At 42.2% G+C, this 6,226-nt stretch overlaps 1 protein-coding gene across 2 annotated transcripts in view; it reads left to right on the top strand.

Moving 5' to 3' along the window:
• The first annotated feature begins 203 nt into the window (after positions 1-203).
• clnk (cytokine-dependent hematopoietic cell linker) overlaps positions 204-6,226 on the top strand; it is a 284,911-nt gene continuing 278,888 nt past the window's right edge. For both annotated transcript variants that reach the window (XM_085965255.1, XM_085965246.1), the window contains exon 1: positions 204-276. The gene's annotated coding sequence lies outside the window, so the exon portion shown is untranslated. The remainder of the gene's footprint in view (positions 277-6,226) is intronic.

Raw genomic sequence — 6,226 nt, 5'->3', positions numbered from 1 at the left:
TTAAAGATACAGCAAAATTTGACTATTTGACTGGACTTTCCTTTGTGATGAAGTGAGAAGATTGTTCTGTTATGTGGGAGTTGTGGTCTGAGTCAGTTTGTGAGCAGAGGCTGATCAGAACAGGAAATGACAAAGATCTATGGGGGGCTGGCGAGTCTCATTATTACCAGTACATAAGTGAATTATCTCTCTCCAATAACTAAAGGTATCTGTAAGGAGATCTTCTGTTTAATTAGCCAAAAATGAGAAAGGTCTAACCTCAAGAGACTGTCACAGGTAAGCTATGACAGTGAATGTTCTTCATGGATTTTCTTTTTCTTTTTCAGAATTTTCAATGCTTTACACATTGGTGTAGCATAGTATATTTTTCATATACAAGATACATTGAAATATGTAGTTTGTTGGCATTATTGTGTGTATAGGTAAAGCAGTGTTATGTGCTTCAGAATCAGGGTGATGATCAATGAAAGACATTTTGGGTTGCGATTCCTGGTAGTGTAATCAAATCACCTCCTCGTGTATTAGCCTCTCTATTTCTCAGTGCAATGTGTAGTGGATCTACTGAAGGGGGTCTTGTTGTATAATGCTTCAGGACAGGGGTGCAGACTGCTTTGTACTTAAGAGCTGCTGTTCCTGAATTTCCACGGGGTCCTCCCAATCTCCTGACGTAACTTTGGTAGAAGATTGGCAGAACTCCTGGAGAAATGACGTAAGTGGCTATTTCTAGCCACACAAGCCGTTTCTCCAGGGATCTGTCGATCTCCCTCTGGGGAACTTTTCACAGACGTCCCTGGCAGATAAATATTGCATGCAAAATAGTACATCAGCTATGTTACATGCAGCATATGTAAAGGTAAAAGGCATGATTCTGTGATCCTGTACTCTCTGCAGTGAAACCTACTTGCAAGGAGTGTTGGTCATAAAATTGGGCTGAAATGTTGAATCCATTTCTCCAACCTGCACATCCTACAAATCTGGTTCTCTGCTGGGAATGTGGGAACATGGAATTACCCTGTAAATCTCTAGAGAAATTCTAATCCTTCAAGTGTTAAATCAAGGTGTATCAAAATATTTATTAAATTTATCATTGTGGATTATATTAAAAGTACTGCATATTCTACTTATTATTCTGGCACTCATATGTTTATAAGTATTATTAATATATTGTGTATATTATATTTATTATGATAGTACTATACATATTTATTATAATACTGTATGTTATATTTATTATTGTCATCTATATTATTTATTTTATCTTCAAAACCTGGTTAGGATGCACTGATTGACAGGCTGTAAAAATCCCATTGTATGTCAGCTCCATTTGTTGTGACATAAAATCATCAAAATAGAAAGTTAATTGTTGAGAAAATACAATTATGTCTGCCTTTATTACACTGTTTTGCTTCTGGCTCTGCATTTAAAAGGTAATTGGTTGTATTTAGCATGTTTGGTGCATTGATAATTAAAAGACCTTGTCAGCTTTTCAAATATATATATTTTTACCTGATTATTTATCTATATATATCTGGAGAGACTTGAAAAGCTAGGATTGTACCCCTTCGAGAAGAGAAGATTGAGGGGAAATTTAAAAGAGGTGTTCAAAATTATGAAGGGTTTTGATAGAGTAAATAAGGAGAAACTGTTTCCATTGGCAGGAGGATCGGTAACCAGAGGGCTCGGATTTAAAGTAATAGGCAAAAGAACCAGAGGGGAGATGAAGAAAAATTATTTTACGCAGCAATGTACTGCCTGAAATGGTGGTGGAAGCAGATTTAACAGTAACTTTCAAAACAGAATTGGATATATACTTGAAAAGGAAAATTTTGCAGGGCTATGGGAAAAGAGCAGTGGAGTGAGACTACAGGAGACTTTGGTTTATCCGGAGGTTGTATGTCCGGGAACTTCGATCTACCGGCAGAAATCAGGAGCCGTTTTGTTAGGTTTTTTTCTTCTCGTGGCTTTTTTTTCAACAGTCAGGCTCTGGAAAGTCTCTCTGAAGCTGTTGCTAAGCTACAGAGACGCTTCCAAGGTACGGGCCGACTGTTTAGAAGCTGTTGCTAAGCAACAGTGTTTGTTGTCAGATACGGAGATGAAAACCTCCGTATGCTTCAACATTAACGCTGGTATGTCCGGCAGTTTTGATAGATCAGCAACAGCCCGGTCCCGTCGGTGCTGGATATAACAACGTTTCCTGTAATTGGATAGCTCTTTCAAAGAGAGGGCACAGGCACGATGGGCCGAATGACTTCCTTCTGTGCTGCATGATACAGCCAGATATTTTTGCACCCAATTATTAGGGACTAAAATCCTAGAAAGTTATAGCATGGAAGGAGGCCATTTCGGCCCATTGTGTCCGCGCCAGTCAACAAAGAGCTATCCAGCCTAATCCCACTTCCCAACTTTTGGTCCGTAGCCCTGCAGGTTACCGCATCCCAAGTGCACATCCAAGTAATTTTTAAATGTGGTTAGGGTTTCTGCCTCTACCATCCTTTCAGGCAGTGAGTTCCAGACCCCCACAACCCTCTGGGTGAATAAATTTCCCCTCAAATCCCCTCTAAACCTTCCACCAATTACAGCAAACTTTCTTTTGACCGGCACCTAAATAACCGGAAATCTCTCTTAACCGGCAAAATTCAGGAGTAGGTTCAGGTAAGCTTTACTTCATATTAGTGGCTGTGTAACCAGGGTTCCTGGATCTCTGGCCGTGTAACTGGGGTTCTTGCATCTGTTGCCATGCAACAGGGACGCCTGGATCTGTGGCTGTGTAACCGGGGTTCCTGCACCTGTTGCCATGCAACAGGGATGCCTGGACCTGTGGCCGTGTACGGGGCTCTCATACCTTAGTAAGTATACCTCTCTGTAATCCGGACTTTTAGATCAACCGGCACCACGCCGGTCCCGTCGGTGCCGGATAAAAAAGAGTTGCCAGTACTTTAAATTTCTGCCCCCTGGTTTTTGACCCCTCTGCTAAGGGAAATAGGTCCTTTCTATCCACTTTATCTAGGACCCTCATAATTTTATACACCTCAATAAGGTCTCCCCTCAGCCTCCTCTGTTCCAAGGAAAACAAACCCAGCCTATCCAGTCTATCCTCATAGCTAAGATTCTCTACTCCCAGCAATATCCTTGTAAATCTCCTCTGTACCCTCTCTAGTGCAATCACATCTTTCCTGTAATGTGGTGACCAGAACTGCATGCAGTACTCTAGCTGAGGCCTAACTAATGTTTTATACAGTTGAAGCATAACCCCGCTGCTCCTGTATTCTATGCCACGACTAATAAAGGCAAGCATTCTGTATGCCTTCTTAACCACCTTATCTACCTGGCCTGCTACCTTCAGGGATCTGTGGACATGTATACAGGCCCCCAAACAGTAATGCTGAGGTTGGGGATGGCATTAAACGGGAAATTAGAGGCACGTGCAATAAGGCCACAGCAGTTATCATGGGTGACTTTAATCTACATATAGATTCGGCTAACCAAATTAGTAACAATACTGTGGAGGAGGAATTGCTGGAGTAAATAGGGGATGGTTTCCTGGACCAATATGTCGAGGAAACAACTAGAGATCAGGCCATCTTAGACTGGGTATTATGTAATGAGAAATGATTAATTAGCAATCTTGTTGTGCGAGGCCCCTTGGGGCGGAGCAATCATAATATGATAGAATTCTTCATTAAGATGGAGAGTGAAGTATTTGACTCAGAGACTAGGGTCCTGAATTTAAATAATGGAAACTACAATGGTATGAGGCGCGAGTTGGGTAGGATGGATTGGGGAACATTACTTAAAGGGTTGATGGTGGATAGGCAATGGCAAACATTTAAAGATCGCATGGATGAACTACAGAATTTGTTCATCCCTGTTTGGCATAAAAATAAAACAAAAAAGGTGACTCAACTGTGGCTAACAAGGGAAATTAGGGATAGCATAAGATCCAAGGAGAGGACATATAAATTGGCCAGAAAAAGCAGTAAACCTGAGGATTGGGAGTAGTTTAGGATTCAGCAAAGGAGGACAAAGGGATTAATTAAGAGGGGGAAAATAGAGTATGAGAGTAAGCTTTCAGGGAACATAAAAACTGACTGTAAAAGATTCTACAGATATGTGAAGAGAAAAAGGTTGGTGAAGTCAAGCATAGGTCCCTTGCAGTCAGAATCAGGGGAATTTATAATGGGGAACAAAGAAATGGCTGACCAATTAAATACATACTTTGGTTCTGACTTCACAAAGGAGGACACAAATAACCTCCCAGAGATGTCGGGGAACATAGGATCTAATGAGAGGGAGGAACTGAATGAAATCAGTATTTGTAGGGAAATGGTGTTAGGGAAATTGACGGGATTGAAGGCCGATAAATCCCCAGGGCCTGATAATCTACATCCTAGGGTACTTAAGGAAGTGGCCCTAGAAATAGTAGATGCATTGCTGGCCATCTTCCAAAATTCTATAGACTCTGGAACAGTTCCCATGGACTGGAGGGTAGCTAATGTTACCCCACTATTCAAAAAAGGTGGTAGAGAGGAAACGGGGAATTATAGACCGGTAAGCCTGACATCAGTAGTGGTGAAAATGCTAGAGTTCATTATAAAAGATGTAATAGCAGAGCACTTGGAAAACAGTGACAGGATCGGACAAAGTCAACATGGATTTACAAAAGGTAAATCGTGCTTGACTAATCTACTAGAATTTTTTGAGGATGTCACTGGTAGAATTGATAAGGGAGAACAAGTGGATGTGGTGTATTTGGACTTTCAGAAGGCTTTTGATAAGGTCCCGCATAAGAGATTAGCATGTAACGTTAAAGCACATGGGACTGGGGACAAGGTACTGACTTGGATAGAGAACTGGTTGGCAGACAGGATGCAAAGAGTTGGAATAAGCGGGTCTTTTTCCGAGTGGCAGGCAGTGACTAGTGGGGTACGGCAGGGATCGGTGCAATGACCCCAGCTATTCACAATATATATTACTGATCTAGACAAGGGAACTAGATGTAATATCTCCAAGTTTGCAGATGACACAAAGCTGGGTGGGCGTGTGCGCTGTGAGGAGGATGCCGAGAAACTCCAGTATGATTTGGACAGGTTGGGTGATTGGGCAGATGCATGGCAGATGCAGTGTAATGTGTATAAATGTGAGGTTATCCACATTGGTGGCAAAAACAGAAAGGCAGATTATTATCTGAACGGTAATAGATTGGGTGAAGGGGAAGTGCAACAAGACCTTGGTGTCCTTGTGCACCAGTCACTGAAGGTAAGCATGCAGGTGCAGCAGGCGGTTGAGAAGTCAAATGGTATGTTGGCCTTCGTAGCGAGAGGATTCGAGTACAGGAACAAGGATGTCTTGCTGCAGTTGCAGAGGGCCTTGGTGACACCACACCTTGAGTATTGTGTGCAGTTTTGGTCGCCTTATCTCAGGAAGGATGTTCTTGCCATGGAGGGAGTGCAGCGAAGATTCACCAGACTGATACCTGGGATGGCAGGAATGATGTATGAGGAGAGATTGGGTCGATTGGGCTTATACTCGCTGGAGTTTAGAAGAATGAGAGGGCATCTCATTGAAACTTATAAAATTCTAACAGGACTAGACAGACTAGATGCAGGAAGGATGTTCCCAATGGCGGGGGAGTCCAGAACCTGGGGTCACAGTCTAAAGATAAGGGGTAAGCCATTTAGGACAGAGATGAGGAGAAATTCCTTCACCCAGAGAGTGGTGAACCTGTGGAATTCTCTACCACAGAAGGTAGTTGAGGTCAATTCATTAAATATATTCTAGAAGGAGTTAGTATATTTCTTAAGGCTAAAGGGATCAAGGGATATGGGGAGAAGCCAGGGACAGGGTACTGAGTTTGGATGATCAACCATGATCTCATTGAATGGCGGAGCAGACTCGAGGGGCTGAATGGCCTACACCTGCTCCTATCTTCTATGTTTCTATAGACCAGTAAGCCTGACATCGGTAGTGGGGAAAATGCTAGAGTCCATTATAAAAGATGTAATAGCAGAGCACTTGAAAAACAGTGACAGGATCGGACAAAGTCAACATGGATTTACAAAAGGTACATCATGCTTGACTAATCTACTGGAATTTTTTGAGGATGTAACTGGTAGAATAGATAAGGGAGAACCAGTGGATGCGGTGTATTTGGACTTTCAGAAGGCTTTCGATAAGGTCCCGCATAAGAGATTAGCATGTAAAGTTAAAGCACATGGGATTGGGGGCA

Source organism: Somniosus microcephalus, chromosome 2 (assembly GCF_052327205.1).
Source record: "Somniosus microcephalus isolate GS21.2 chromosome 2, FLI_Smic_1.0, whole genome shotgun sequence".
NCBI lineage: Eukaryota > Metazoa > Chordata > Chondrichthyes > Squaliformes > Somniosidae > Somniosus > Somniosus microcephalus.
This window is presented reverse-complemented; position numbering and strand designations above follow the sequence as displayed.